Raw genomic sequence first — 8495 nt, 5'->3', positions numbered from 1 at the left:
ATAATTAACATGATAATTAATAGAAGGCTGACTTTTCCATTTGTTGACATGACATTGTTAGATTCAGACTGTAAATATTATATATTCTTATAAAGAATATATATCTTCTTATATAAGAATCCTATATCTTGGATGTCCATCTTTAGAATGAAACCATCATATTTAAAAACATGCTATTAATCATATCATATAATAAAACATAATCTGTTGTTACTACTGTAAATGTATATTAAATTATTATGGGATGTCCTTCAGTGCTTTCAGAATCTTTACATTTTAAAATGATTTTGTCTCTGTATTTTAAAATGTATGTTTTATATTAACATATTTTAATGACAATATATTTTTTTAGAACAAAAAATAATTTTATTAATCAAAATATATAGAAAATAGTACAAACTTTGCTAAAGTGATTGTTTTAAACAAGTATTAACTTAGACATTAAAAAAAACAAAAAAACAAAAAACAAACAAACATTATTTTAGCTAAAGTATTTGAATCAATACTGTGTGCCTTTCACCCCATGTGTGGGGTAAAATGCCCCCCCTTGCCACCTCGTACATTTATATTTTTAAACAAAACTTGTATGATTTATTTTCACACAAAATTTGTTGCTCCATGAATGTTCAATACAAATGTATGTATTTTTCCGCATTCATACACAGTGAAAAGCAATTTTTTTTTCTTAGGGGGTACCTTTAGCCCCGTTGTACCCTACCGTTGTTGTGTCTGTTATGTGCTACACTGTTGCTAAAGATGTTACTTTGTACACTCTTCATGTCTTTTTATGAGGTTGTACACATGCCCAAAGCAAATTTAACATTTTCTGACATTTTAGTGTGGGTGAGAAACTTTTGGAAAACGCTTGACAACACTGTATGGATGGAGAACGTTCTAAAGCGAAAACGCTGTTTTCCAACGTATCCGGATTAATATAGACACAGCCTTTGAGCAGTATCAGAGGAATCTTTGACCAAATTGGCCAAACTACATAAAATAACCCATGTTAGACCTTCAGAATCCCCCAAATGTTGTCCCAACTCATCAAATACAGTAATCGTTTTTTTTTTTTTTTTTTTTTTTTTTTTTTTTTTTTTTTTTTTTTTTTTTTTACATGTGGTGATTGTCACCATTCTTGAGGCTTGTGTATCAAGTCTTGATGTCTATTTACAGCCTTTTAAAACTTTAACCCGGATATCTTTGCTTTGTAAGGTGATTGCTCCATCAGAAATTAAGATAGCATAGATCATGTCACATATTAAGTGTCCTATAAAAATGATGAAATCCATGGTGTTGCAATCTGAAAATTTGCTTAACAAAATCTGTAGCTGCCTTAATGAATTTATTCACTGAATGAGACATTTTGTATTTAATGAATGAACAAATTGAAACTGACAAAAGAGAGCAATAATTAAAAGAACCTGAAAGTCACATTGTGTTGCACTGAATTTTTATGAAGCAACTATGGGGACATAGTGATAGAAAAAAAAGAGATGGGAGGGAAAAATGCTCTTGTGTTTTTTTTTTTTTTTTTTTTTTTTTTTTTTTTTTGTCTTCTGAAGCCATATAACAACTTATGGTGAGCAAATAATAACTGAATATTTATTTTACTAATCATACAAATGTTGTTGTTTTACTTCCTAAACTCTAGGGGGAGCTTGTTAAAAGTTAAAGGAAAGCTCAATAAGTTGGTTTGTGATCACTTTATGTACACTGCCCTCCAAAATTTTGAAAATGCCCTAGAAAAGTAGGGTTTTTGACAATATTGGCATGAATCCTTTTTCATTTGTGATAATTTTGCACTGATAAGGAACAACATAAACTACGAAAACATATTTTATTACATAAAAAGTTTATACATAGAAAAAACTTACATTTTAGATTCATTAAATTATCCACCATTAGCAGCTATTACAGCTCTGCATAATCTGGGCCTAAATTCATTGTATTCTAAACTGAATTGGCAATCAGTTGTTGAAGCTATTAAGGTGTGCTGACCCAAAAATCTTTTAAAAACCTGGGCCAAGTTTAAACCAGCAACCAGGCATCACAGCTGGCAAAGAGGCATGTCTGACTTTGACATGTATATATTGCCATTATGATGTAATCAAAATGAAAATTATTATTGCTGGTCTTTAATGATAATGTCAAGTTACTTTAATGTATTTGCACCAAAAAATGATAAGGATTTATGCTGATATCGTCCAAAACCACACTTTGCCAGGGGTGTTTCCAAACTTCTGGAGGGCAGCGTATCTATATATCTTGTTTTAAATATTTATTACTAATATTTATTTTAAACGTGAATGCTTTGCGATTTTCATTGTGATTTGAAAATCTGAACTCTGAAATGAATGGTAGTTTTAAAGGACCTTATTGGTAGACTTAAAACCTGAAGCTGAAAGCTGAAACTAGAGTTGGTTGCTGTTTTCCTTGATGGCCTCGATGTGTTTAGCTACTCTGCAGATAATGCTTTGATATGAGCTGAATAAACAAAAAACAACCTTGAGGCAAACTCCACATTTGCAGTTATGCCAGGTATGCAAGCGTACTGCGTCTGTCACATTTTGAGTGCAAGTGAAGGCATACGGCAGCTAACCTTAAAAAGTTCAATGACGCAAAAAAAAAAAGTGTGTTACTGAACCATACATGGTTAGTTTTCAGTTATTTTGTGACATGATTTGGAGTCATGGCAGTTTAAGTATCATGTGCATTATGACTCTACAAATACGTAAGCCTATATTTATAATATAATCTTTAAAATCTCGGTTGTTTTCTTACATGGCTATAAAATTAACTGATGGTTGTTTTGCTGAAATCTGGTGAAATCTAATATTAACATAATACTGTATATTTACATAATTGCATTTTTGTTGCTATTTTTATGCACTTCAGGAGAAAACAAGTTTGAATAAATTAAACTGCACTTAAGTTCACCACACAAGGCCAAAGGAAGCAGTGTCGTCCGGTTTGTGATGTCAGAGCTGGATCTCAGAACGCCATTGGTCCAGAGCTCAGCAGGCCATGATGTCAGAAGCTCAGACGGGGGTTGTGGTAGTAATGGATTAGTACGGCTATTTGTGCAGGAAAGTGCACGTTAGGACGTGTGATGTAATTGTGTCTACTAGGCCTACATGAGGAAAGTCCTATTTGGTTTGCTGTCAAAGAGAAATTGTGACTTGCCATTGCATAATTTTAATGTATTATTTTACAGTATAAATCATATGAATATTGTTGCACTGCATTTATGCAGAGTTAAAAATATGGCAATATAAGACATTTGCCTATTGTATCATGTTTGATACACAAACTTCCTCTAAATTATCAACATTATCAAAACTATGCTAAAAAACTTGTTTCTAAAACCAGTCTACACATGCCTCTGGTTGATAGAACAATATTTGGCCGAGGTACGACTATTTGAAAATCTGAAATCTGAGGGTGCAAAAAAAATCAAAATACTGAGAAAATTGCTTTTAAAGTTGTCCAAATTTGCTTATTTGTTCATCCCTCAATCAATTTTCATTGTATTGCATTGCTTTTTATCTCCACAAAGAAAACTACCACGGTTTTGATCATAACAATTGATAATATCTTTCTAAAACATATTATTGGGAGAAACAGGATGACAACTGTTATTTATATGCATTTTAAATACCTGCTATAGTTATAAAGTTATAAATCTCATTTATTTGCATTGCAAACTTCAGTTTGTGCCTCTGAATAAAATAAAAAGGTGTTTTTCCTCCTCGAGTATGAAAAATATGATATGCAACAAAAATGTATTATCTTATTTTAGTTTTGTCTAACTTTGTCTGACGTGTTCCATTAAAAAAATAGATTTTTCTGACTATTACTGATTGTTTTATAATTTACAGTGTTTAAAGTAAACACAACAAATACTAGTATGGTTTAAAAATACTTTTTAATTTTTTAATTTTTCCAACTTCACATATTTTTTTACATGTTATTTTCAAACTACACTTTTATACTTTATTCAGCTTTTAAAGACAGGTTTTATTTTGTAATATTTCTACATATGTCTGCCTAGCCTAAACCCCCACACCCTGATCTCACGTGGCGTTAAGATAACATGCATGTATACACATTCTCACACACACACGCACGGCCGCCATTCCTTCACACAGCAGCAATCAGTAATCAGAAACCTCTGGCCTGCTTTCCACACACAGAAAAAAGGCAACTGCCAGAGAGAGAGAGAAAAAAAGATTTCACCCAGCCAGTTTACCAGGGCAGACAGCCAATACTGAGAAAGAGAAAAAGAGTGAAAGGGAGGGAGTGAAAGGGCAGGAAACTCCATACATAGCCAACAGGAAGACAAGAGTTGGGGAAGGAAGTGCCTTGTATGGTCACAAAGGTTTCCTGGCTGGCCGCGAGAGACCACATTTCTTTAGCTGGTTGGCTCCCTAAGCCCGGATCACATGACACACAGCGGGAGAGGAGAGATTTGAGGGCCTGGGCCACAGCGTGTGTTTATGTGTGTGTTCGCCGCTCAAGCCACTCCCTGTTCTCCTGTGCTCCAGTCCTACTGCTCTGTTACGCAGCTCGCGGTGACTGGGCTAAGCTAAGCTAATCCTTCCAGCTCAGACTGTGGTTATGTATGCTTTAAAAAAAACAATCCCTCAAACAACCACTCAGGCTGAGCGAGTAATCAAGCCACACATTCTTTGCTGTCGCCGTCTTTATGTCGTAAACGACATAACAAAACTGTTCGAACTTGTTTTAATAAATGAGGAAAGTTCAACTAAGTAAGGAGCAGATCCCACAGCCATAAGGAAGTGCTGGCTAGATGTGTTTGAATGCATTTTGGTGGGATAAAAGACTCATTTGTCTTATATTACAGCAATATTTCATACATGCAAACATCCTATGATTATCGATTGCATGAGAGTCTGGTCAGTTATAAGGAATCAGGCTGGTTTCTTATTTGTTCTGATTGCTTGGTCCGAGCCTGAGTTCAATCCCACTGTCCTCCCCCTGCCTTCACGCCTCCCTATTCACACAGAATACAGGGTAAAGCCAGGATACTTAAGCATAATAAGCATAATTAAGCACGATCTATCATTATGTGCATTTTCTTCCAATGCTAACAATCTAAAATTCATCTTTAACTGTGGAATGCCATTGATCATAATTATTACTATCATAAAATGTCTCACGTTTCATTGTGTTATTTAAGTACGTATTTGTCCCTTTGGATTAAAAGAAAAAGTTTACACGCACAAATAAGGCCAATCCTTTGCAACATGGTTCAGAATCAGGTAAACAGGTTCATACTCGCATACTAAAGCAAATATGAAGTACATGATTATTTTTTCTACTGTATTGTGTTTTTGGATGTTTGAAGGGACTGCAACTATTACAAAAGGTTCAAATGCTCACTGATGCTTCAGAAGGAAAAAAGATGCATTAAGAGCCGGGGGTGAAAACCTTTTTAATTTGAAGATCAGGGTAAATTTAACTTATTTTGTCTTCTGTGAAACATGTAAGTATTTTCTGTAGCTTCTAAAGGGCAGTACTAAAAAAAAAAAAAAAAAACAAATCTTCATTCTGTTCAAAAGTTTTCACCCCTGGCTCTTAATGCATCTATTTTGCTTCTGAATTATCAATGAGCATCCGAACCTTCTGTAATAGTTGCATATGAGTCCCTCAGTTGTCCTCAGTGTGAAAAGATGGATCTCAAAATCATACATTGTTGGAAAGGGTTCAAATACACAAAAATGCTGAAAAAACAAAGAATTTGCGGGACCTGAATGACTTGTTGAAGAACAGGGGCAGTTTAACAGTTCAGGACAGACAAGGGACTCACTACAAACAACTACAACAACAACAACAACAACAAAAAAAACAGCTGTAACAGCAGGTAACAACACAGTATTAAAAATCATGTGTATGTAAACTTTTGAACAGAATCATTTTTATAAATTCAACTATTATTTTCTCTTGTGGACTATATATAAACATCTTTTATGTGAAATATCTTATTCAGGTCAGTACTAAATAAAAATAATCCCTCTTATTTTGGTAAAATAATTAACATTTTGCAGATTCTGCGAAGTGTATGTAAACTTTTGACCTCAACTGTATTTTAAATTTACTGGATTCTTCTACCACTTCTACAAATTTATTTAACTGTAAGTTTTAACAGAAGTGGTCTTAAAGTTATTATAAATGCTTGCCTGTACATTCAGCAGTACACGTATTCAACCATATTTTAAAGACGACAGGCAAATTATGAGTTTAACTAAATGCATTTGATACAAATTTAAACTGTAAAACATTTTATACAACATACTTCTGAAAACAATACATTCAGCATTCAGTTCACATTTAAAGTATAGTTATTAGTATATTTAAAGTATATTATTTCCATAAGTACTCTTTTCAAAATATGCTAAAGTATGATTCTTTTTCATAAGCTTTTTTTTTTTTTTTTTTTTGGAATGAAGAGAATTTATTTAGAAATGAGAAGTTATAAGAACTGCATGAACAATAGCATGTCATAAATGGCAGTTTACTTTCATGTTTAAAGACAGGTTGCTTTTATTGTGGACTGTAACAGAATAAAAAAAAAAATACCATTTCTCCAACTCTCACTCCAACTAGTTGTTTATTAGCATGTATATTACTAGCATATTAACTGTTTATTAGTACTTATAAAGCACATATAATTGCCTTATTCTCATATTTTATATGCTTTAATCCTACTCATGCCTAAACCTAACTATCTTACTAACTATTAATAAGCAACTAATTAGGAGTTTATTGAGGCAAAATGTACGTAATAGTTAATTAATAGTACGAATTGGTCCCCAAACTAAAGTTTAACCTGAGAAAAAAATATATTTTATTAAGAATTTACTATGAATAGCTACAAAATGCTTTGGTAAAGCAAACCCTCTGATTGTTGGTTCTCAAACAGGATTTCTCCATGAGGCTGTTTTACCTTATCAGCTCATGTGCAGGGCAGCATCTGACCTTTTAGACTGCACTGAGAACAGAATAGTCGATTTTCTAGCCTTTGTGAGGGTGAGCGCTTAAAAGAGAGAATCTGAGAGAGAGTGAGAGACGACACGAAACAGAATCACACAGATCTGAGTGTTTAAGCCACATCGATGTATCGACAGCAGGTCCTATCCGATGATTGACATGTTGATGAGCAAAAATCGATTCACACTCATTCAATTATCATCAATTGCTGCCGTCTGAAAAGACTCAGTGTAACGGGATATTTATTTCAGTGCGTCACAAATCATCATTGATTTAGAAAACAAATGGTTGTATTATATATATTATTCCCACTAACAGAGATGTTAGTGGGAAATTCATATTAGTGCTTGTGAAAGCATGGCTGAATATTGTACATCAGAACAGCCTTTGTTTCATTTTAAAGAAGCTCCGTAATTCCTGGGAAAATTTACATAACAATATGTAGATAAACATAGCAGGTGCATGTTTGCTTAATAATAAAAAAAATATTGCTTTTTAATGCTTAAAGAGGCTCAGATGTATACCGGGACATCAGGCGCTTTTTAATACAGACCCAGAGAAAGACAGAGATGTGTGTGTTATTCATAAATCTTCCCTGCATGTGACACGTGTAAGTCCATACACCTGCTGTAGTTGCGTATAGCAAAAGATGATGGATGGATGTGTGTGTGTGTGTTTGTACATAAAGCAAGGGATAGGCTGCAGTCTTCGACATAGGGGCAGTGAAACAGACATCCATAGTCTGTAAATTCATAACATACGTTAAGAGTTAACCACACACCTGCATTGTGTGAATTCACAGAGCAAGTTCTTAGAAAAACACAGGTGATGGACAATATAATGTAAACACTGAGCAATAGATTAATGTCACAGTCCTAAAACAGCAGAGCAACCTTTCACCTTCAGTTCCTCCAGGAATGCTGCCATACCTGAAAGGTTTTTTCGTTGAATATTGCACCATTGCACCATAACAAAAAAAGTTTAATTTTCCAGGACTTCTCAGTCAAGAACTTCCAATGGTTAAACATTTAGGCCTGCATGATTAGAAGTGCTTTTTTAAGCAAATAAAATTCACTCCAAAACATAAGGTTTTAAAACTGGGTTTCTTTGTGAAGAACCATTTTGGGTTTGCCAAAGAACATTTCAGTTAACAGATGGTATAATGTTTCTTAGTGTGAAAAATATTTGAAGGAATAGTTAATAGAAATGAAACCTCCTCACGCCAATCGAAGATGTAAATGAGTTTGTTTCTTAATCGAAACAGATTTGCAGAAATTTCACATTACGTCACTTGCTCTCCAATGGATCCTCTGCAGTGAATGGGTGCCGTCAGAATGAGAGACCAAACAGCTGATAAAAACATTACAATGATCCACAAGTTTTTCCACACCACTCCAGTCCATCAGTTATTGTCTTATGAAGCAAACTGTTGCATGTTTGTGAGAAACAAATCTATCATTAAAACTTGTCATTTCAAATTGTCA

Source organism: Labeo rohita, chromosome 14, assembly GCF_022985175.1.
Source record: "Labeo rohita strain BAU-BD-2019 chromosome 14, IGBB_LRoh.1.0, whole genome shotgun sequence".
Taxonomy (NCBI): domain Eukaryota; kingdom Metazoa; phylum Chordata; class Actinopteri; order Cypriniformes; family Cyprinidae; genus Labeo; species Labeo rohita.
The sequence above is the reverse complement of the archived record's forward strand: the minus strand, read 5'-3'. Positions refer to the sequence as shown.